Source organism: Atractosteus spatula, unplaced genomic scaffold, assembly GCF_055471065.1.
Source record: "Atractosteus spatula isolate fAtrSpa1 unplaced genomic scaffold, fAtrSpa1.hap1 Scaffold_30, whole genome shotgun sequence".
Classification (NCBI taxonomy): domain Eukaryota; kingdom Metazoa; phylum Chordata; class Actinopteri; order Semionotiformes; family Lepisosteidae; genus Atractosteus; species Atractosteus spatula.
Window position 1 is genome coordinate 297,359 of NW_028296858.1, and position 23,362 is coordinate 320,720.

General features: G+C 55.1%; 11 non-coding genes across 11 annotated transcripts; 7 read left to right on the plus strand and 4 right to left on the minus strand.

Moving 5' to 3' along the window:
- Positions 1-1,120: 1,120 nt before the first annotated feature.
- On the minus strand, positions 1,121-1,192 carry trnah-gug (transfer RNA histidin (anticodon GUG)). The gene has a single exon. It is a non-coding gene; the product is annotated as a tRNA-His (tRNA).
- A 726-nt stretch (positions 1,193-1,918) lies between these two features.
- trnav-cac (transfer RNA valine (anticodon CAC)) lies at positions 1,919-1,991 on the plus strand. The gene has a single exon. It is a non-coding gene; the product is annotated as a tRNA-Val (tRNA).
- A 3,339-nt stretch (positions 1,992-5,330) lies between these two features.
- Positions 5,331-5,403, plus strand: trnav-cac (transfer RNA valine (anticodon CAC)). Its single transcript has one exon. It is a non-coding gene; the product is annotated as a tRNA-Val (tRNA).
- Positions 5,404-8,742: 3,339 nt separating this feature from the next.
- Positions 8,743-8,815, plus strand: trnav-cac (transfer RNA valine (anticodon CAC)). The gene has a single exon. It is a non-coding gene; the product is annotated as a tRNA-Val (tRNA).
- Positions 8,816-11,356: 2,541 nt separating this feature from the next.
- Positions 11,357-11,428, minus strand: trnah-gug (transfer RNA histidin (anticodon GUG)). Its single transcript has one exon. It is a non-coding gene; the product is annotated as a tRNA-His (tRNA).
- A 726-nt stretch (positions 11,429-12,154) lies between these two features.
- Positions 12,155-12,227, plus strand: trnav-cac (transfer RNA valine (anticodon CAC)). The gene has a single exon. It is a non-coding gene; the product is annotated as a tRNA-Val (tRNA).
- A 2,541-nt stretch (positions 12,228-14,768) lies between these two features.
- Positions 14,769-14,840, minus strand: trnah-gug (transfer RNA histidin (anticodon GUG)). Its single transcript has one exon. It is a non-coding gene; the product is annotated as a tRNA-His (tRNA).
- A 726-nt stretch (positions 14,841-15,566) lies between these two features.
- trnav-cac (transfer RNA valine (anticodon CAC)) lies at positions 15,567-15,639 on the plus strand. The gene has a single exon. It is a non-coding gene; the product is annotated as a tRNA-Val (tRNA).
- Positions 15,640-18,978: 3,339 nt separating this feature from the next.
- On the plus strand, positions 18,979-19,051 carry trnav-cac (transfer RNA valine (anticodon CAC)). Its single transcript has one exon. It is a non-coding gene; the product is annotated as a tRNA-Val (tRNA).
- Positions 19,052-21,592: 2,541 nt separating this feature from the next.
- trnah-gug (transfer RNA histidin (anticodon GUG)) lies at positions 21,593-21,664 on the minus strand. Its single transcript has one exon. It is a non-coding gene; the product is annotated as a tRNA-His (tRNA).
- Positions 21,665-22,390: 726 nt separating this feature from the next.
- On the plus strand, positions 22,391-22,463 carry trnav-cac (transfer RNA valine (anticodon CAC)). The gene has a single exon. It is a non-coding gene; the product is annotated as a tRNA-Val (tRNA).
- Positions 22,464-23,362: the final 899 nt, after the last annotated feature.

The following is a 23,362-nucleotide window of genomic DNA, read 5'->3' on the forward strand; positions in this document are numbered from 1 at the left end:
CCTCCCAAGCTCTGCTCCAGAGTAGCCCGGCAACCCCTCACACCTGCACGTGTCACAACCTAAGGTGTGGTCATGAGACACCCATGGGGTGCTGCTCTGTTCTTGCTAATTGTTTCCTGCCCCTCGCAGGCAGGAGTCCATGCGAGGAAGATGCGCTGGACAGAGCTCAGAGGGCACAGCTGGGTGGCTTTCCTTCTGAGTGACGTTCCTGCAACACTCTCCCGCTCCTCTTGGTGCGCTCATGCCGCAACACAGGAAGGCTGGAGCAGGTGGCTGTGGGCTCTGCGCACTGCCGAAATAGGTCAGTTGGGAGAGCGTTAGACTGAAGATCTAAAAGTCCCTGGTTTGATCCCGGGTTTCGGCATTTTGTTTCATCGCGCCCTTTGTTCCTCTCTCCAGCGCCCCCTGCCTAAAGTGACGCTTCCCTTTCTCAGCCCGAAACGCAAGCGAGACACCAGCAGCGGTCCTTGCAGGTTTCCGTAGTGTAGCGGCTATCTCGTTCGCCTCACACGCGAAAGGTCCCCGGTTCGAGACCGGGTGGAAACAGCCTCTTTTTGCACGCTCCTGTACTTCACAGAGGTCTTGAGCGACCGGTCATTTGTTCCCAATGTATTTCCGGTGCCTTCATGCACTCTTGTACCAAACGCACGTTCCTTCTGTACGCGGAGCCGATCATTTGCAATTGGGCTGTGCCGACAGACCAGGACGAGCTCTGTCGGCTCAAAAGCAGCGCAGGACCTGCAACAACAACAGAAAGATTAGCATCCAGCGGGGGCCTCTTAGTGAGCCCAAGATCTCATCAAGAATCGGCTCCAGCAACAGGGCTGGGCGCATTGTTCCATTCTCCGACCACTCTCGGTGTAAACAAGTCCCTCCTGGTCTCTGCTTGAAATGCACTTTCCTGCGTTTGCTTTGGTGTAACTGGCTTCCCCTGCATGGGCGAATGTGAAGAAGATCCTTAGTAAGTCATTGAAGAAAACCGAGAAGAGGTCAGAGTGGCCTCTGTCGTTCATCAACGATCCAGTCAGGCAGTACTCCTCTGTAAAGCGCCGTTCGTTCACATCGATTGGCTTTTTTTTGCCTTCATTCGCGCAAGTAGTCAAAGCAGACGCCCCTATTCTGCCGTGACCCGGATTCGAACCGGGGTTGTTGCGGCCACAACGCAAAGTACTGACCACTATACGATCACGGCGAGTTACCGATACCCACGTGGCAGGGCGGAAAAGGCTGTGCTCTCTTCGTGTGATCTAATTCGGAAAAGTCCTGACGTTGCATTTCAACTGAGCCCCAGTATACATCGACCCTTCGACACTCTGAGTGACAACTCTCTTGCGCGTTTTCTCATATTTATGTAGTTTGCTTGCATGATGCCCGGAACAGCAGGGGTGTGTGCTCCCATATGGTCTAGCGGTTAGGATTTCTGGTTTTCACCCGGGCGGCCTGGGATCGACTCCCGGTATGGGAACCTGTCAGTTTTGCCTCCTGCTTTCCAAAAGATCAGCACCGTGTACGAAGGAGCCGCATTAAAACCACTCGAACGTGCAAATCGCGCGAGAAGAGGGGGCGCTTGTTTCCAACCGAAGACTTCTCGCGTGTGAGACGAGCTGATCATCCCTGCAGGAGGTGGGAGGGTTACTCTGGTAGACAGGGCTGACCTTCGGCAATAGGATTTATACTCTCCAAGATGATATTTGCACTTTCTGGAGAGGCGATTTTCTCCACTTCAGTAGCCCGATTTCGTCGATTGCGTGGAGAGGGCTGTAGAATGTGGCGCCGCCTTTCCTGCTCCGTCCATGACAGGCGTGCTGGTCTCTGGAGAGAGAGCACGGTCCATCAGCGCACTCCAATAAAGGCACTGGAAGCAGCTGAATCGCATTGGCGAAGCTCAGCGCTGGGCCGCTGGGCAGGGATTGCCACCGTTTCCGTAGTGTAGTGGTTATCACGTTCGCCTCACACGCGAAAGGTCCCCGGTTCGAAACCGGGCGGAAACAGACCGGCTTCCTTTGTCGGCACGCACAAAAGGGGATTGGGGATTCGCCTAGCGCAGTGATCGAACAGACCCACTCACCTCTTAGTGTGGCGGGATCTGCACAGTGCATGTCGCAGCGCATCCTGCTTTCACTTCAATGCGCGTCCTGATGTACCCCAGTCTCCCGCGTGACAGGTGCGGATAATCACCACTATACTAACGAGGAAGACATCGCTCTCTCCGACCCCCGGCATCGTGTCCCGACCCACCGTGCTGGAAGCCGACGCCTGCTGTGATTCCTTTACGGAGCAGAAATGACAACCGAGGAGCCGAGAGATCATTTCAGCATTTCGCGTCTGAACAGAAAACACAAACGACCAACTCGGAATGATTTGCCTTTGATGCTTTCAAAGCGTTCTTTGTGCATCGAACAGACCCACTCACCTCTTAGTGTGGCGGGATCTGCACAGTGCATGTCGCAGCGCTTCCTGCTTTCACTTCAATGTGCTTCCTGATGTCGAGTCGTGTGCCGTGCGGAGGCTCTGAAAGCGAGAGCAATGAAAAGGTGCACGGCGCTGTGAAAGAAAACAGAGAAGTGAAAGGCAGTCCTTTCTCTAAGGAGGTAAAAGAAAAGCTTTCTACTCCCCGTCAGGGAATCGAACCCTGGTCTCCCGCGTGACAGGCGGGGATACTTGCCACTATACTAACGAGGAAGACACCGCACTCTCCGATCCTCGGCATCGTGTCCCGACCCAGCGTGCTGGAAGGCGACGCGTGCTGTGATTCCTTTACGGAACAGAAATGACAACCGAGGAGCCGAGAGATCATGTCAGCATTTCGCGTCTGAACGGAAAACACAAACGACCAACTCGGAATGACTTGCTTTTGACGCTTTTCAAAGCGTTCTTTGTGCACGACGACTGCGCCGCCTAGCAGATACAGATGGGTTGTACAACTCTGAACTAGCAAATGGAAGAGGGCTAAGCCCCCTCTCTTTTAGCCCAGGTTCGATCTGTCTCCCAGAATCACCAGGGCGCACGCACACACACACACCCGTGCCGTTGAAGTGCTCTGCTTCATTTCTAAGGGCAACTCAACATTCACTCCTACCCCGAGAACAGAAAAGACAGCGTCCGCAGCAACAACAGCTCAGGTCTCTGCACAGGAGCTAAGCTGCCCCCATCTCCTCTGCTCTGCGGCTCCTGCGGAGTGGAGTCCTGCCTGGAGCCGTGTTTGCAGGCGGCGGCTCCCCGCGCTCTGTCTGTGCGTCCAAGAGCTCCTGGGAGGAAGAGAGAGCCCTCCCACTCGGGGGCTTTTCCACGGTCTGTGTGAGGAGGGGCGGGTGTGTCCAGTAGCTTATCGAGCGGAAGCCTGGGGCGGCGGAGAGCTGTGATCGTGCAGACCTTGAGGTGTCACCTCTTTGTCTGCTTTCCCGCCCCCCCTCCTCCCAAGCTCTGCTCCAGAGTAGCCCGGCAACCCCTCACACCTGCACGTGTCACAACCTAAGGTGTGGTCATGAGACACCCATGGGGTGCTGCTCTGTTCTTGCTAATTGTTTCCTGCCCCTCGCAGGCAGGAGTCCATGCGAGGAAGATGCGCTGGACAGAGCTCAGAGGGCACAGCTGGGTGGCTTTCCTTCTGAGTGACGTTCCTGCAACACTCTCCCGCTCCTCTTGGTGCGCTCATGCCGCAACACAGGAAGGCTGGAGCAGGTGGCTGTGGGCTCTGCGCACTGCCGAAATAGGTCAGTTGGGAGAGCGTTAGACTGAAGATCTAAAAGTCCCTGGTTTGATCCCGGGTTTCGGCATTTTGTTTCATCGCGCCCTTTGTTCCTCTCTCCAGCGCCCCCTGCCTAAAGTGACGCTTCCCTTTCTCAGCCCGAAACGCAAGCGAGACACCAGCAGCGGTCCTTGCAGGTTTCCGTAGTGTAGCGGCTATCTCGTTCGCCTCACACGCGAAAGGTCCCCGGTTCGAGACCGGGTGGAAACAGCCTCTTTTTGCACGCTCCTGTACTTCACAGAGGTCTTGAGCGACCGGTCATTTGTTCCCAATGTATTTCCGGTGCCTTCATGCACTCTTGTACCAAACGCACGTTCCTTCTGTACGCGGAGCCGATCATTTGCAATTGGGCTGTGCCGACAGACCAGGACGAGCTCTGTCGGCTCAAAAGCAGCGCAGGACCTGCAACAACAACAGAAAGATTAGCATCCAGCGGGGGCCTCTTAGTGAGCCCAAGATCTCATCAAGAATCGGCTCCAGCAACAGGGCTGGGCGCATTGTTCCATTCTCCGACCACTCTCGGTGTAAACAAGTCCCTCCTGGTCTCTGCTTGAAATGTACTTTCCTGCGTTTGCTTTGGTGTAACTGGCTTCCCCTGCATGGGCGAATGTGAAGAAGATCCTTAGTAAGTCATTGAAGAAAACCGAGAAGAGGTCAGAGTGGCCTCTGTCGTTCATCAACGATCCAGTCAGGCAGTACTCCTCTGTAAAGCGCCGTTCGTTCACATCGATTGGCTTTTTTTTGCCTTCATTCGCGCAAGTAGTCAAAGCAGACGCCCCTATTCTGCCGTGACCCGGATTTGAACCGGGGTTGTTGCGGCCACAACGCAAAGTACTGACCACTATACGATCACGGCGAGTTACCGATACCCACGTGGCAGGGCGGAAAAGGCTGTGCTCTCTTCGTGTGATCTAATTCGGAAAAGTCCTGACGTTGCATTTCAACTGAGCCCCAGTATACATCGACCCTTCGACACTCTGAGTGACAACTCTCTTGCGCGTTTTCTCATATTTATGTAGTTTGCTTGCATGATGCCCGGAACAGCAGGGGTGTGTGCTCCCATATGGTCTAGCGGTTAGGATTTCTGGTTTTCACCCGGGCGGCCTGGGATCGACTCCCGGTATGGGAACCTGTCAGTTTTGCCTCCTGCTTTCCAAAAGATCAGCACCGTGTACGAAGGAGCCGCATTAAAACCACTCGAACGTGCAAATCGCGCGAGAAGAGGGGGCGCTTGTTTCCAACCGAAGACTTCTCGCGTGTGAGACGAGCTGATCATCCCTGCAGGAGGTGGGAGGGTTACTCTGGTAGACAGGGCTGACCTTCGGCAATAGGATTTATACTCTCCAAGATGATATTTGCACTTTCTGGAGAGGCGATTTTCTCCACTTCAGTAGCCCGATTTCGTCGATTGCGTGGAGAGGGCTGTAGAATGTGGCGCCGCCTTTCCTGCTCCGTCCATGACAGGCGTGCTGGTCTCTGGAGAGAGAGCACGGTCCATCAGCGCACTCCAATAAAGGCACTGGAAGCAGCTGAATCGCATTGGCGAAGCTCAGCGCTGGGCCGCTGGGCAGGGATTGCCACCGTTTCCGTAGTGTAGTGGTTATCACGTTCGCCTCACACGCGAAAGGTCCCCGGTTCGAAACCGGGCGGAAACAGACCGGCTTCCTTTGTCGGCACGCACAAAAGGGGATTGGGGATTCGCCTAGCGCAGTGATCGAACAGACCCACTCACCTCTTAGTGTGGCGGGATCTGCACAGTGCATGTCGCAGCGCATCCTGCTTTCACTTCAATGCGCGTCCTGATGTACCCCAGTCTCCCGCGTGACAGGTGCGGATAATCACCACTATACTAACGAGGAAGACATCGCTCTCTCCGACCCCCGGCATCGTGTCCCGACCCACCGTGCTGGAAGCCGACGCCTGCTGTGATTCCTTTACGGAGCAGAAATGACAACCGAGGAGCCGAGAGATCATTTCAGCATTTCGCGTCTGAACAGAAAACACAAACGACCAACTCGGAATGATTTGCCTTTGATGCTTTCAAAGCGTTCTTTGTGCATCGAACAGACCCACTCACCTCTTAGTGTGGCGGGATCTGCACAGTGCATGTCGCAGCGCTTCCTGCTTTCACTTCAATGTGCTTCCTGATGTCGAGTCGTGTGCCGTGCGGAGGCTCTGAAAGCGAGAGCAATGAAAAGGTGCACGGCGCTGTGAAAGAAAACAGAGAAGTGAAAGGCAGTCCTTTCTCTAAGGAGGTAAAAGAAAAGCTTTCTACTCCCCGTCAGGGAATCGAACCCTGGTCTCCCGCGTGACAGGCGGGGATACTTGCCACTATACTAACGAGGAAGACACCGCACTCTCCGATCCTCGGCATCGTGTCCCGACCCAGCGTGCTGGAAGGCGACGCGTGCTGTGATTCCTTTACGGAACAGAAATGACAACCGAGGAGCCGAGAGATCATGTCAGCATTTCGCGTCTGAACGGAAAACACAAACGACCAACTCGGAATGACTTGCTTTTGACGCTTTTCAAAGCGTTCTTTGTGCACGACGACTGCGCCGCCTAGCAGATACAGATGGGTTGTACAACTCTGAACTAGCAAATGGAAGAGGGCTAAGCCCCCTCTCTTTTAGCCCAGGTTCGATCTGTCTCCCAGAATCACCAGGGCGCACGCACACACACACACCCGTGCCGTTGAAGTGCTCTGCTTCATTTCTAAGGGCAACTCAACATTCACTCCTACCCCGAGAACAGAAAAGACAGCGTCCGCAGCAACAACAGCTCAGGTCTCTGCACAGGAGCTAAGCTGCCCCCATCTCCTCTGCTCTGCGGCTCCTGCGGAGTGGAGTCCTGCCTGGAGCCGTGTTTGCAGGCGGCGGCTCCCCGCGCTCTGTCTGTGCGTCCAAGAGCTCCTGGGAGGAAGAGAGAGCCCTCCCACTCGGGGGCTTTTCCACGGTCTGTGTGAGGAGGGGCGGGTGTGTCCAGTAGCTTATCGAGCGGAAGCCTGGGGCGGCGGAGAGCTGTGATCGTGCAGACCTTGAGGTGTCACCTCTTTGTCTGCTTTCCCGCCCCCCCTCCTCCCAAGCTCTGCTCCAGAGTAGCCCGGCAACCCCTCACACCTGCACGTGTCACAACCTAAGGTGTGGTCATGAGACACCCATGGGGTGCTGCTCTGTTCTTGCTAATTGTTTCCTGCCCCTCGCAGGCAGGAGTCCATGCGAGGAAGATGCGCTGGACAGAGCTCAGAGGGCACAGCTGGGTGGCTTTCCTTCTGAGTGACGTTCCTGCAACACTCTCCCGCTCCTCTTGGTGCGCTCATGCCGCAACACAGGAAGGCTGGAGCAGGTGGCTGTGGGCTCTGCGCACTGCCGAAATAGGTCAGTTGGGAGAGCGTTAGACTGAAGATCTAAAAGTCCCTGGTTTGATCCCGGGTTTCGGCATTTTGTTTCATCGCGCCCTTTGTTCCTCTCTCCAGCGCCCCCTGCCTAAAGTGACGCTTCCCTTTCTCAGCCCGAAACGCAAGCGAGACACCAGCAGCGGTCCTTGCAGGTTTCCGTAGTGTAGCGGCTATCTCGTTCGCCTCACACGCGAAAGGTCCCCGGTTCGAGACCGGGTGGAAACAGCCTCTTTTTGCACGCTCCTGTACTTCACAGAGGTCTTGAGCGACCGGTCATTTGTTCCCAATGTATTTCCGGTGCCTTCATGCACTCTTGTACCAAACGCACGTTCCTTCTGTACGCGGAGCCGATCATTTGCAATTGGGCTGTGCCGACAGACCAGGACGAGCTCTGTCGGCTCAAAAGCAGCGCAGGACCTGCAACAACAACAGAAAGATTAGCATCCAGCGGGGGCCTCTTAGTGAGCCCAAGATCTCATCAAGAATCGGCTCCAGCAACAGGGCTGGGCGCATTGTTCCATTCTCCGACCACTCTCGGTGTAAACAAGTCCCTCCTGGTCTCTGCTTGAAATGCACTTTCCTGCGTTTGCTTTGGTGTAACTGGCTTCCCCTGCATGGGCGAATGTGAAGAAGATCCTTAGTAAGTCATTGAAGAAAACCGAGAAGAGGTCAGAGTGGCCTCTGTCGTTCATCAACGATCCAGTCAGGCAGTACTCCTCTGTAAAGCGCCGTTCGTTCACATCGATTGGCTTTTTTTTGCCTTCATTCGCGCAAGTAGTCAAAGCAGACGCCCCTATTCTGCCGTGACCCGGATTTGAACCGGGGTTGTTGCGGCCACAACGCAAAGTACTGACCACTATACGATCACGGCGAGTTACCGATACCCACGTGGCAGGGCGGAAAAGGCTGTGCTCTCTTCGTGTGATCTAATTCGGAAAAGTCCTGACGTTGCATTTCAACTGAGCCCCAGTATACATCGACCCTTCGACACTCTGAGTGACAACTCTCTTGCACGTTTTCTCATATTTATGTAGTTTGCTTGCATGATGCCCGGAACAGCAGGGGTGTGTGCTCCCATATGGTCTAGCGGTTAGGATTTCTGGTTTTCACCCGGGCGGCCTGGGATCGACTCCCGGTATGGGAACCTGTCAGTTTTGCCTCCTGCTTTCCAAAAGATCAGCACCGTGTACGAAGGAGCCGCATTAAAACCACTCGAACGTGCAAATCGCGCGAGAAGAGGGGGCGCTTGTTTCCAACCGAAGACTTCTCGCGTGTGAGACGAGCTGATCATCCCTGCAGGAGGTGGGAGGGTTACTCTGGTAGACAGGGCTGACCTTCGGCAATAGGATTTATACTCTCCAAAATGATATTTGCACTTTCTGGAGAGGCGATTTTCTCCACTTCAGTAGCCCGATTTCGTCGATTGCGTGGAGAGGGCTGTAGAATGTGGCGCCGCCTTTCCTGCTCCGTCCATGACAGGCGTGCTGGTCTCTGGAGAGAGAGCACGGTCCATCAGCGCACTCCAATAAAGGCACTGGAAGCAGCTGAATCGCATTGGCGAAGCTCAGCGCTGGGCCGCTGGGCAGGGATTGCCACCGTTTCCGTAGTGTAGTGGTTATCACGTTCGCCTCACACGCGAAAGGTCCCCGGTTCGAAACCGGGCGGAAACAGACCGGCTTCCTTTGTCGGCACGCACAAAAGGGGATTGGGGATTCGCCTAGCGCAGTGATCGAACAGACCCACTCACCTCTTAGTGTGGCGGGATCTGCACAGTGCATGTCGCAGCGCATCCTGCTTTCACTTCAATGCGCGTCCTGATGTACCCCAGTCTCCCGCGTGACAGGTGCGGATAATCACCACTATACTAACGAGGAAGACATCGCTCTCTCCGACCCCCGGCATCGTGTCCCGACCCACCGTGCTGGAAGCCGACGCCTGCTGTGATTCCTTTACGGAGCAGAAATGACAACCGAGGAGCCGAGAGATCATTTCAGCATTTCGCGTCTGAACAGAAAACACAAACGACCAACTCGGAATGATTTGCCTTTGATGCTTTCAAAGCGTTCTTTGTGCATCGAACAGACCCACTCACCTCTTAGTGTGGCGGGATCTGCACAGTGCATGTCGCAGCGCTTCCTGCTTTCACTTCAATGTGCTTCCTGATGTCGAGTCGTGTGCCGTGCGGAGGCTCTGAAAGCGAGAGCAATGAAAAGGTGCACGGCGCTGTGAAAGAAAACAGAGAAGTGAAAGGCAGTCCTTTCTCTAAGGAGGTAAAAGAAAAGCTTTCTACTCCCCGTCAGGGAATCGAACCCTGGTCTCCCGCGTGACAGGCGGGGATACTTGCCACTATACTAACGAGGAAGACACCGCACTCTCCGATCCTCGGCATCGTGTCCCGACCCAGCGTGCTGGAAGGCGACGCGTGCTGTGATTCCTTTACGGAACAGAAATGACAACCGAGGAGCCGAGAGATCATGTCAGCATTTCGCGTCTGAACGGAAAACACAAACGACCAACTCGGAATGACTTGCTTTTGACGCTTTTCAAAGCGTTCTTTGTGCACGACGACTGCGCCGCCTAGCAGATACAGATGGGTTGTACAACTCTGAACTAGCAAATGGAAGAGGGCTAAGCCCCCTCTCTTTTAGCCCAGGTTCGATCTGTCTCCCAGAATCACCAGGGCGCACGCACACACACACACCCGTGCCGTTGAAGTGCTCTGCTTCATTTCTAAGGGCAACTCAACATTCACTCCTACCCCGAGAACAGAAAAGACAGCGTCCGCAGCAACAACAGCTCAGGTCTCTGCACAGGAGCTAAGCTGCCCCCATCTCCTCTGCTCTGCGGCTCCTGCGGAGTGGAGTCCTGCCTGGAGCCGTGTTTGCAGGCGGCGGCTCCCCGCGCTCTGTCTGTGCGTCCAAGAGCTCCTGGGAGGAAGAGAGAGCCCTCCCACTCGGGGGCTTTTCCACGGTCTGTGTGAGGAGGGGCGGGTGTGTCCAGTAGCTTATCGAGCGGAAGCCTGGGGCGGCGGAGAGCTGTGATCGTGCAGACCTTGAGGTGTCACCTCTTTGTCTGCTTTCCCGCCCCCCCTCCTCCCAAGCTCTGCTCCAGAGTAGCCCGGCAACCCCTCACACCTGCACGTGTCACAACCTAAGGTGTGGTCATGAGACACCCATGGGGTGCTGCTCTGTTCTTGCTAATTGTTTCCTGCCCCTCGCAGGCAGGAGTCCATGCGAGGAAGATGCGCTGGACAGAGCTCAGAGGGCACAGCTGGGTGGCTTTCCTTCTGAGTGACGTTCCTGCAACACTCTCCCGCTCCTCTTGGTGCGCTCATGCCGCAACACAGGAAGGCTGGAGCAGGTGGCTGTGGGCTCTGCGCACTGCCGAAATAGGTCAGTTGGGAGAGCGTTAGACTGAAGATCTAAAAGTCCCTGGTTTGATCCCGGGTTTCGGCATTTTGTTTCATCGCGCCCTTTGTTCCTCTCTCCAGCGCCCCCTGCCTAAAGTGACGCTTCCCTTTCTCAGCCCGAAACGCAAGCGAGACACCAGCAGCGGTCCTTGCAGGTTTCCGTAGTGTAGCGGCTATCTCGTTCGCCTCACACGCGAAAGGTCCCCGGTTCGAGACCGGGTGGAAACAGCCTCTTTTTGCACGCTCCTGTACTTCACAGAGGTCTTGAGCGACCGGTCATTTGTTCCCAATGTATTTCCGGTGCCTTCATGCACTCTTGTACCAAACGCACGTTCCTTCTGTACGCGGAGCCGATCATTTGCAATTGGGCTGTGCCGACAGACCAGGACGAGCTCTGTCGGCTCAAAAGCAGCGCAGGACCTGCAACAACAACAGAAAGATTAGCATCCAGCGGGGGCCTCTTAGTGAGCCCAAGATCTCATCAAGAATCGGCTCCAGCAACAGGGCTGGGCGCATTGTTCCATTCTCCGACCACTCTCGGTGTAAACAAGTCCCTCCTGGTCTCTGCTTGAAATGCACTTTCCTGCGTTTGCTTTGGTGTAACTGGCTTCCCCTGCATGGGCGAATGTGAAGAAGATCCTTAGTAAGTCATTGAAGAAAACCGAGAAGAGGTCAGAGTGGCCTCTGTCGTTCATCAACGATCCAGTCAGGCAGTACTCCTCTGTAAAGCGCCGTTCGTTCACATCGATTGGCTTTTTTTTGCCTTCATTCGCGCAAGTAGTCAAAGCAGACGCCCCTATTCTGCCGTGACCCGGATTCGAACCGGGGTTGTTGCGGCCACAACGCAAAGTACTGACCACTATACGATCACGGCGAGTTACCGATACCCACGTGGCAGGGCGGAAAAGGCTGTGCTCTCTTCGTGTGATCTAATTCGGAAAAGTCCTGACGTTGCATTTCAACTGAGCCCCAGTATACATCGACCCTTCGACACTCTGAGTGACAACTCTCTTGCGCGTTTTCTCATATTTATGTAGTTTGCTTGCATGATGCCCGGAACAGCAGGGGTGTGTGCTCCCATATGGTCTAGCGGTTAGGATTTCTGGTTTTCACCCGGGCGGCCTGGGATCGACTCCCGGTATGGGAACCTGTCAGTTTTGCCTCCTGCTTTCCAAAAGATCAGCACCGTGTACGAAGGAGCCGCATTAAAACCACTCGAACGTGCAAATCGCGCGAGAAGAGGGGGCGCTTGTTTCCAACCGAAGACTTCTCGCGTGTGAGACGAGCTGATCATCCCTGCAGGAGGTGGGAGGGTTACTCTGGTAGACAGGGCTGACCTTCGGCAATAGGATTTATACTCTCCAAGATGATATTTGCACTTTCTGGAGAGGCGATTTTCTCCACTTCAGTAGCCCGATTTCGTCGATTGCGTGGAGAGGGCTGTAGAATGTGGCGCCGCCTTTCCTGCTCCGTCCATGACAGGCGTGCTGGTCTCTGGAGAGAGAGCACGGTCCATCAGCGCACTCCAATAAAGGCACTGGAAGCAGCTGAATCGCATTGGCGAAGCTCAGCGCTGGGCCGCTGGGCAGGGATTGCCACCGTTTCCGTAGTGTAGTGGTTATCACGTTCGCCTCACACGCGAAAGGTCCCCGGTTCGAAACCGGGCGGAAACAGACCGGCTTCCTTTGTCGGCACGCACAAAAGGGGATTGGGGATTCGCCTAGCGCAGTGATCGAACAGACCCACTCACCTCTTAGTGTGGCGGGATCTGCACAGTGCATGTCGCAGCGCATCCTGCTTTCACTTCAATGCGCGTCCTGATGTACCCCAGTCTCCCGCGTGACAGGTGCGGATAATCACCACTATACTAACGAGGAAGACATCGCTCTCTCCGACCCCCGGCATCGTGTCCCGACCCACCGTGCTGGAAGCCGACGCCTGCTGTGATTCCTTTACGGAGCAGAAATGACAACCGAGGAGCCGAGAGATCATTTCAGCATTTCGCGTCTGAACAGAAAACACAAACGACCAACTCGGAATGATTTGCCTTTGATGCTTTCAAAGCGTTCTTTGTGCATCGAACAGACCCACTCACCTCTTAGTGTGGCGGGATCTGCACAGTGCATGTCGCAGCGCTTCCTGCTTTCACTTCAATGTGCTTCCTGATGTCGAGTCGTGTGCCGTGCGGAGGCTCTGAAAGCGAGAGCAATGAAAAGGTGCACGGCGCTGTGAAAGAAAACAGAGAAGTGAAAGGCAGTCCTTTCTCTAAGGAGGTAAAAGAAAAGCTTTCTACTCCCCGTCAGGGAATCGAACGCTGGTCTCCCGCGTGACAGGCGGGGATACTTGCCACTATACTAACGAGGAAGACACCGCACTCTCCGATCCTCGGCATCGTGTCCCGACCCAGCGTGCTGGAAGGCGACGCGTGCTGTGATTCCTTTACGGAACAGAAATGACAACCGAGGAGCCGAGAGATCATGTCAGCATTTCGCGTCTGAACGGAAAACACAAACGACCAACTCGGAATGACTTGCTTTTGACGCTTTTCAAAGCGTTCTTTGTGCACGACGACTGCGCCGCCTAGCAGATACAGATGGGTTGTACAACTCTGAACTAGCAAATGGAAGAGGGCTAAGCCCCCTCTCTTTTAGCCCAGGTTCGATCTGTCTCCCAGAATCACCAGGGCGCACGCACACACACACACCCGTGCCGTTGAAGTGCTCTGCTTCATTTCTAAGGGCAACTCAACATTCACTCCTACCCCGAGAACAGAAAAGACAGCGTCCGCAGCAACAACAGCTCAGGTCTCTGCACAGGAGCTAAGCTGCCCCCATCTCCTCTGCTCTGCGGCTCCTGCGGAGTGGAGTCCTGCCTGGAGCCGTGTTTGCAGGCGGCGGCTCCCCGCGCTCTGTCTGTGCGTCCAAGAGCTCCTGGGAGGAAGAGAGAGCCCTCCCACTCGGGGGCTTTTCCACGGTCTGTGTGAGGAGGGGCGGGTGTGTCCAGTAGCTTATCGAGCGGAAGCCTGGGGCGGCGGAGAGCTGTGATCGTGCAGACCTTGAGGTGTCACCTCTTTGTCTGCTTTCCCGCCCCCCCTCCTCCCAAGCTCTGCTCCAGAGTAGCCCGGCAACCCCTCACACCTGCACGTGTCACAACCTAAGGTGTGGTCATGAGACACCCATGGGGTGCTGCTCTGTTCTTGCTAATTGTTTCCTGCCCCTCGCAGGCAGGAGTCCATGCGAGGAAGATGCGCTGGACAGAGCTCAGAGGGCACAGCTGGGTGGCTTTCCTTCTGAGTGACGTTCCTGCAACACTCTCCCGCTCCTCTTGGTGCGCTCATGCCGCAACACAGGAAGGCTGGAGCAGGTGGCTGTGGGCTCTGCGCACTGCCGAAATAGGTCAGTTGGGAGAGCGTTAGACTGAAGATCTAAAAGTCCCTGGTTTGATCCCGGGTTTCGGCATTTTGTTTCATCGCGCCCTTTGTTCCTCTCTCCAGCGCCCCCTGCCTAAAGTGACGCTTCCCTTTCTCAGCCCGAAACGCAAGCGAGACACCAGCAGCGGTCCTTGCAGGTTTCCGTAGTGTAGCGGCTATCTCGTTCGCCTCACACGCGAAAGGTCCCCGGTTCGAGACCGGGTGGAAACAGCCTCTTTTTGCACGCTCCTGTACTTCACAGAGGTCTTGAGCGACCGGTCATTTGTTCCCAATGTATTTCCGGTGCCTTCATGCACTCTTGTACCAAACGCACGTTCCTTCTGTACGCGGAGCCGATCATTTGCAATTGGGCTGTGCCGACAGACCAGGACGAGCTCTGTCGGCTCAAAAGCAGCGCAGGACCTGCAACAACAACAGAAAGATTAGCATCCAGCGGGGGCCTCTTAGTGAGCCCAAGATCTCATCAAGAATCGGCTCCAGCAACAGGGCTGGGCGCATTGTTCCATTCTCCGACCACTCTCGGTGTAAACAAGTCCCTCCTGGTCTCTGCTTGAAATGCACTTTCCTGCGTTTGCTTTGGTGTAACTGGCTTCCCCTGCATGGGCGAATGTGAAGAAGATCCTTAGTAAGTCATTGAAGAAAACCGAGAAGAGGTCAGAGTGGCCTCTGTCGTTCATCAACGATCCAGTCAGGCAGTACTCCTCTGTAAAGCGCCGTTCGTTCACATCGATTGGCTTTTTTTTGCCTTCATTCGCGCAAGTAGTCAAAGCAGACGCCCCTATTCTGCCGTGACCCGGATTCGAACCGGGGTTGTTGCGGCCACAACGCAAAGTACTGACCACTATACGATCACGGCGAGTTACCGATACCCACGTGGCAGGGCGGAAAAGGCTGTGCTCTCTTCGTGTGATCTAATTCGGAAAAGTCCTGACGTTGCATTTCAACTGAGCCCCAGTATACATCGACCCTTCGACACTCTGAGTGACAACTCTCTTGCGCGTTTTCTCATATTTATGTAGTTTGCTTGCATGATGCCCGGAACAGCAGGGGTGTGTGCTCCCATATGGTCTAGCGGTTAGGATTTCTGGTTTTCACCCGGGCGGCCTGGGATCGACTCCCGGTATGGGAACCTGTCAGTTTTGCCTCCTGCTTTCCAAAAGATCAGCACCGTGTACGAAGGAGCCGCATTAAAACCACTCGAACGTGCAAATCGCGCGAGAAGAGGGGGCGCTTGTTTCCAACCGAAGACTTCTCGCGTGTGAGACGAGCTGATCATCCCTGCAGGAGGTGGGAGGGTTACTCTGGTAGACAGGGCTGACCTTCGGCAATAGGATTTATACTCTCCAAGATGATATTTGCACTTTCTGGAGAGGCGATTTTCTCCACTTCAGTAGCCCGATTTCGTCGATTGCGTGGAGAGGGCTGTAGAATGTGGCGCCGCCTTTCCTGCTCCGTCCATGACAGGCGTGCTGGTCTCTGGAGAGAGAGCACGGTCCATCAGCGCACTCCAATAAAGGCACTGGAAGCAGCTGAATCGCATTGGCGAAGCTCAGCGCTGGGCCGCTGGGCAGGGATTGCCACCGTTTCCGTAGTGTAGTGGTTATCACGTTCGCCTCACACGCGAAAGGTCCCCGGTTCGAAACCGGGCGGAAACAGACCGGCTTCCTTTGTCGGCACGCACAAAAGGGGATTGGGGATTCGCCTAGCGCAGTGATCGAACAGACCCACTCACCTTTTAGTGTGGCGGGATCTGCACAGTGCATGTCGCAGCGCATCCTGCTTTCACTTCAATGCGCGTCCTGATGTACCCCAGTCTCCCGCGTGACAGGTGCGGATAATCACCACTATACTAACGAGGAAGACATCGCTCTCTCCGACCCCCGGCATCGTGTCCCGACCCACCGTGCTGGAAGCCGACGCCTGCTGTGATTCCTTTACGGAGCAGAAATGACAACCGAGGAGCCGAGAGATCATTTCAGCATTTCGCGTCTGAACAGAAAACACAAACGACCAACTCGGAATGATTTGCCTTTGATGCTTTCAAAGCGTTCTTTGTGCATCGAACAGACCCACTCACCTCTTAGTGTGGCGGGATCTGCACAGTGCATGTCGCAGCGCTTCCTGCTTTCACTTCAATGTGCTTCCTGATGTCGAGTCGTGTGCCGTGCGGAGGCTCTGAAAGCGAGAGCAATGAAAAGGTGCACGGCGCTGTGAAAGAAAACAGAGAAGTGAAAGGCAGTCCTTTCTCTAAGGAGGTAAAAGAAAAGCTTTCTACTCCCCGTCAGGGAATCGAACCCTGGTCTCCCGCGTGACAGGCGGGGATACTTGCCACTATACTAACGAGGAAGACACCGCACTCTCCGATCCTCGGCATCGTGTCCCGACCCAGCGTGCTGGAAGGCGACGCGTGCTGTGATTCCTTTACGGAACAGAAATGACAACCGAGGAGCCGAGAGATCATGTCAGCATTTCGCGTCTGAACGGAAAACACAAACGACCAACTCGGAATGACTTGCTTTTGACGCTTTTCAAAGCGTTCTTTGTGCACGACGACTGCGCCGCCTAGCAGATACAGATGGGTTGTACAACTCTGAACTAGCAAATGGAAGAGGGCTAAGCCCCCTCTCTTTTAGCCCAGGTTCGATCTGTCTCCCAGAATCACCAGGGCGCACGCACACACACACACCCGTGCCGTTGAAGTGCTCTGCTTCATTTCTAAGGGCAACTCAACATTCACTCCTACCCCGAGAACAGAAAAGACAGCGTCCGCAGCAACAACAGCTCAGGTCTCTGCACAGGAGCTAAGCTGCCCCCATCTCCTCTGCTCTGCGGCTCCTGCGGAGTGGAGTCCTGCCTGGAGCCGTGTTTGCAGGCGGCGGCTCCCCGCGCTCTGTCTGTGCGTCCAAGAGCTCCTGGGAGGAAGAGAGAGCCCTCCCACTCGGGGGCTTTTCCACGGTCTGTGTGAGGAGGGGCGGGTGTGTCCAGTAGCTTATCGAGCGGAAGCCTGGGGCGGCGGAGAGCTGTGATCGTGCAGACCTTGAGGTGTCACCTCTTTGTCTGCTTTCCCGCCCCCCCTCCTCCCAAGCTCTGCTCCAGAGTAGCCCGGCAACCCCTCACACCTGCACGTGTCACAACCTAAGGTGTGGTCATGAGACACCCATGGGGTGCTGCTCTGTTCTTGCTAATTGTTTCCTGCCCCTCGCAGGCAGGAGTCCATGCGAGGAAGATGCGCTGGACAGAGCTCAGAGGGCACAGCTGGGTGGCTTTCCTTCTGAGTGACGTTCCTGCAACACTCTCCCGCTCCTCTTGGTGCGCTCATGCCGCAACACAGGAAGGCTGGAGCAGGTGGCTGTGGGCTCTGCGCACTGCCGAAATAGGTCAGTTGGGAGAGCGTTAGACTGAAGATCTAAAAGTCCCTGGTTTGATCCCGGGTTTCGGCATTTTGTTTCATCGCGCCCTTTGTTCCTCTCTCCAGCGCCCCCTGCCTAAAGTGACGCTTCCCTTTCTCAGCCCGAAACGCAAGCGAGACACCAGCAGCGGTCCTTGCAGGTTTCCGTAGTGTAGCGGCTATCTCGTTCGCCTCACACGCGAAAGGTCCCCGGTTCGAGACCGGGTGGAAACAGCCTCTTTTTGCACGCTCCTGTACTTCACAGAGGTCTTGAGCGACCGGTCATTTGTTCCCAATGTATTTCCGGTGCCTTCATGCACTCTTGTACCAAACGCACGTTCCTTCTGTACGCGGAGCCGATCATTTGCAATTGGGCTGTGCCGACAGACCAGGACGAGCTCTGTCGGCTCAAAAGCAGCGCAGGACCTGCAACAACAACAGAAAGATTAGCATCCAGCGGGGGCCTCTTAGTGAGCCCAAGATCTCATCAAGAATCGGCTCCAGCAACAGGGCTGGGCGCATTGTTCCATTCTCCGACCACTCTCGGTGTAAACAAGTCCCTCCTGGTCTCTGCTTGAAATGCACTTTCCTGCGTTTGCTTTGGTGTAACTGGCTTCCCCTGCATGGGCGAATGTGAAGAAGATCCTTAGTAAGTCATTGAAGAAAACCGAGAAGAGGTCAGAGTGGCCTCTGTCGTTCATCAACGATCCAGTCAGGCAGTACTCCTCTGTAAAGCGCCGTTCGTTCACATCGATTGGCTTTTTTTTGCCTTCATTCGCGCAAGTAGTCAAAGCAGACGCCCCTATTCTGCCGTGACCCGGATTTGAACCGGGGTTGTTGCGGCCACAACGCAAAGTACTGACCACTATACGATCACGGCGAGTTACCGATACCCACGTGGCAGGGCGGAAAAGGCTGTGCTCTCTTCGTGTGATCTAATTCGGAAAAGTCCTGACGTTGCATTTCAACTGAGCCCCAGTATACATCGACCCTTCGACACTCTGAGTGACAACTCTCTTGCACGTTTTCTCATATTTATGTAGTTTGCTTGCATGATGCCCGGAACAGCAGGGGTGTGTGCTCCCATATGGTCTAGCGGTTAGGATTTCTGGTTTTCACCCGGGCGGCCTGGGATCGACTCCCGGTATGGGAACCTGTCAGTTTTGCCTCCTGCTTTCCAAAAGATCAGCACCGTGTACGAAGGAGCCGCATTAAAACCACTCGAACGTGCAAATCGCGCGAGAAGAGGGGGCGCTTGTTTCCAACCGAAGACTTCTCGCGTGTGAGACGAGCTGATCATCCCTGCAGGAGGTGGGAGGGTTACTCTGGTAGACAGGGCTGACCTTCGGCAATAGGATTTATACTCTCCAAAATGATATTTGCACTTTCTGGAGAGGCGATTTTCTCCACTTCAGTAGCCCGATTTCGTCGATTGCGTGGAGAGGGCTGTAGAATGTGGCGCCGCCTTTCCTGCTCCGTCCATGACAGGCGTGCTGGTCTCTGGAGAGAGAGCACGGTCCATCAGCGCACTCCAATAAAGGCACTGGAAGCAGCTGAATCGCATTGGCGAAGCTCAGCGCTGGGCCGCTGGGCAGGGATTGCCACCGTTTCCGTAGTGTAGTGGTTATCACGTTCGCCTCACACGCGAAAGGTCCCCGGTTCGAAACCGGGCGGAAACAGACCGGCTTCCTTTGTCGGCACGCACAAAAGGGGATTGGGGATTCGCCTAGCGCAGTGATCGAACAGACCCACTCACCTCTTAGTGTGGCGGGATCTGCACAGTGCATGTCGCAGCGCATCCTGCTTTCACTTCAATGCGCGTCCTGATGTACCCCAGTCTCCCGCGTGACAGGTGCGGATAATCACCACTATACTAACGAGGAAGACATCGCTCTCTCCGACCCCCGGCATCGTGTCCCGACCCACCGTGCTGGAAGCCGACGCCTGCTGTGATTCCTTTACGGAGCAGAAATGACAACCGAGGAGCCGAGAGATCATTTCAGCATTTCGCGTCTGAACAGAAAACACAAACGACCAACTCGGAATGATTTGCCTTTGATGCTTTCAAAGCGTTCTTTGTGCATCGAACAGACCCACTCACCTCTTAGTGTGGCGGGATCTGCACAGTGCATGTCGCAGCGCTTCCTGCTTTCACTTCAATGTGCTTCCTGATGTCGAGTCGTGTGCCGTGCGGAGGCTCTGAAAGCGAGAGCAATGAAAAGGTGCACGGCGCTGTGAAAGAAAACAGAGAAGTGAAAGGCAGTCCTTTCTCTAAGGAGGTAAAAGAAAAGCTTTCTACTCCCCGTCAGGGAATCGAACCCTGGTCTCCCGCGTGACAGGCGGGGATACTTGCCACTATACTAACGAGGAAGACACCGCACTCTCCGATCCTCGGCATCGTGTCCCGACCCAGCGTGCTGGAAGGCGACGCGTGCTGTGATTCCTTTACGGAACAGAAATGACAACCGAGGAGCCGAGAGATCATGTCAGCATTTCGCGTCTGAACGGAAAACACAAACGACCAACTCGGAATGACTTGCTTTTGACGCTTTTCAAAGCGTTCTTTGTGCACGACGACTGCGCCGCCTAGCAGATACAGATGGGTTGTACAACTCTGAACTAGCAAATGGAAGAGGGCTAAGCCCCCTCTCTTTTAGCCCAGGTTCGATCTGTCTCCCAGAATCACCAGGGCGCACGCACACACACACACCCGTGCCGTTGAAGTGCTCTGCTTCATTTCTAAGGGCAACTCAACATTCACTCCTACCCCGAGAACAGAAAAGACAGCGTCCGCAGCAACAACAGCTCAGGTCTCTGCACAGGAGCTAAGCTGCCCCCATCTCCTCTGCTCTGCGGCTCCTGCGGAGTGGAGTCCTGCCTGGAGCCGTGTTTGCAGGCGGCGGCTCCCCGCGCTCTGTCTGTGCGTCCAAGAGCTCCTGGGAGGAAGAGAGAGCCCTCCCACTCGGGGGCTTTTCCACGGTCTGTGTGAGGAGGGGCGGGTGTGTCCAGTAGCTTATCGAGCGGAAGCCTGGGGCGGCGGAGAGCTGTGATCGTGCAGACCTTGAGGTGTCACCTCTTTGTCTGCTTTCCCGCCCCCCCTCCTCCCAAGCTCTGCTCCAGAGTAGCCCGGCAACCCCTCACACCTGCACGTGTCACAACCTAAGGTGTGGTCATGAGACACCCATGGGGTGCTGCTCTGTTCTTGCTAATTGTTTCCTGCCCCTCGCAGGCAGGAGTCCATGCGAGGAAGATGCGCTGGACAGAGCTCAGAGGGCACAGCTGGGTGGCTTTCCTTCTGAGTGACGTTCCTGCAACACTCTCCCGCTCCTCTTGGTGCGCTCATGCCGCAACACAGGAAGGCTGGAGCAGGTGGCTGTGGGCTCTGCGCACTGCCGAAATAGGTCAGTTGGGAGAGCGTTAGACTGAAGATCTAAAAGTCCCTGGTTTGATCCCGGGTTTCGGCATTTTGTTTCATCGCGCCCTTTGTTCCTCTCTCCAGCGCCCCCTGCCTAAAGTGACGCTTCCCTTTCTCAGCCCGAAACGCAAGCGAGACACCAGCAGCGGTCCTTGCAGGTTTCCGTAGTGTAGCGGCTATCTCGTTCGCCTCACACGCGAAAGGTCCCCGGTTCGAGACCGGGTGGAAACAGCCTCTTTTTGCACGCTCCTGTACTTCACAGAGGTCTTGAGCGACCGGTCATTTGTTCCCAATGTATTTCCGGTGCCTTCATGCACTCTTGTACCAAACGCACGTTCCTTCTGTACGCGGAGCCGATCATTTGCAATTGGGCTGTGCCGACAGACCAGGACGAGCTCTGTCGGCTCAAAAGCAGCGCAGGACCTGCAACAACAACAGAAAGATTAGCATCCAGCGGGGGCCTCTTAGTGAGCCCAAGATCTCATCAAGAATCGGCTCCAGCAACAGGGCTGGGCGCATTGTTCCATTCTCCGACCACTCTCGGTGTAAACAAGTCCCTCCTGGTCTCTGCTTGAAATGCACTTTCCTGCGTTTGCTTTGGTGTAACTGGCTTCCCCTGCATGGGCGAATGTGAAGAAGATCCTTAGTAAGTCATTGAAGAAAACCGAGAAGAGGTCAGAGTGGCCTCTGTCGTTCATCAACGATCCAGTCAGGCAGTACTCCTCTGTAAAGCGCCGTTCGTTCACATCGATTGGCTTTTTTTTGCCTTCATTCGCGCAAGTAGTCAAAGCAGACGCCCCTATTCTGCCGTGACCCGGATTCGAACCGGGGTTGTTGCGGCCACAACGCAAAGTACTGACCACTATACGATCACGGCGAGTTACCGATACCCACGTGGCAGGGCGGAAAAGGCTGTGCTCTCTTCGTGTGATCTAATTCGGAAAAGTCCTGACGTTGCATTTCAACTGAGCCCCAGTATACATCGACCCTTCGACACTCTGAGTGACAACTCTCTTGCGCGTTTTCTCATATTTATGTAGTTTGCTTGCATGATGCCCGGAACAGCAGGGGTGTGTGCTCCCATATGGTCTAGCGGTTAGGATTTCTGGTTTTCACCCGGGCGGCCTGGGATCGACTCCCGGTATGGGAACCTGTCAGTTTTGCCTCCTGCTTTCCAAAAGATCAGCACCGTGTACGAAGGAGCCGCATTAAAACCACTCGAACGTGCAAATCGCGCGAGAAGAGGGGGCGCTTGTTTCCAACCGAAGACTTCTCGCGTGTGAGACGAGCTGATCATCCCTGCAGGAGGTGGGAGGGTTACTCTGGTAGACAGGGCTGACCTTCGGCAATAGGATTTATACTCTCCAAGATGATATTTGCACTTTCTGGAGAGGCGATTTTCTCCACTTCAGTAGCCCGATTTCGTCGATTGCGTGGAGAGGGCTGTAGAATGTGGCGCCGCCTTTCCTGCTCCGTCCATGACAGGCGTGCTGGTCTCTGGAGAGAGAGCACGGTCCATCAGCGCACTCCAATAAAGGCACTGGAAGCAGCTGAATCGCATTGGCGAAGCTCAGCGCTGGGCCGCTGGGCAGGGATTGCCACCGTTTCCGTAGTGTAGTGGTTATCACGTTCGCCTCACACGCGAAAGGTCCCCGGTTCGAAACCGGGCGGAAACAGACCGGCTTCCTTTGTCGGCACGCACAAAAGGGGATTGGGGATTCGCCTAGCGCAGTGATCGAACAGACCCACTCACCTCTTAGTGTGGCGGGATCTGCACAGTGCATGTCGCAGCGCATCCTGCTTTCACTTCAATGCGCGTCCTGATGTACCCCAGTCTCCCGCGTGACAGGTGCGGATAATCACCACTATACTAACGAGGAAGACATCGCTCTCTCCGACCCCCGGCATCGTGTCCCGACCCACCGTGCTGGAAGCCGACGCCTGCTGTGATTCCTTTACGGAGCAGAAATGACAACCGAGGAGCCGAGAGATCATTTCAGCATTTCGCGTCTGAACAGAAAACACAAACGACCAACTCGGAATGATTTGCCTTTGATGCTTTCAAAGCGTTCTTTGTGCATCGAACAGACCCACTCACCTCTTAGTGTGGCGGGATCTGCACAGTGCATGTCGCAGCGCTTCCTGCTTTCACTTCAATGTGCTTCCTGATGTCGAGTCGTGTGCCGTGCGGAGGCTCTGAAAGCGAGAGCAATGAAAAGGTGCACGGCGCTGTGAAAGAAAACAGAGAAGTGAAAGGCAGTCCTTTCTCTAAGGAGGTAAAAGAAAAGCTTTCTACTCCCCGTCAGGGAATCGAACCCTGGTCTCCCGCGTGACAGGCGGGGATACTTGCCACTATACTAACGAGGAAGACACCGCACTCTCCGATCCTCGGCATCGTGTCCCGACCCAGCGTGCTGGAAGGCGACGCGTGCTGTGATTCCTTTACGGAACAGAAATGACAACCGAGGAGCCGAGAGATCATGTCAGCATTTCGCGTCTGAACGGAAAACACAAACGACCAACTCGGAATGACTTGCTTTTGACGCTTTTCAAAGCGTTCTTTGTGCACGACGAC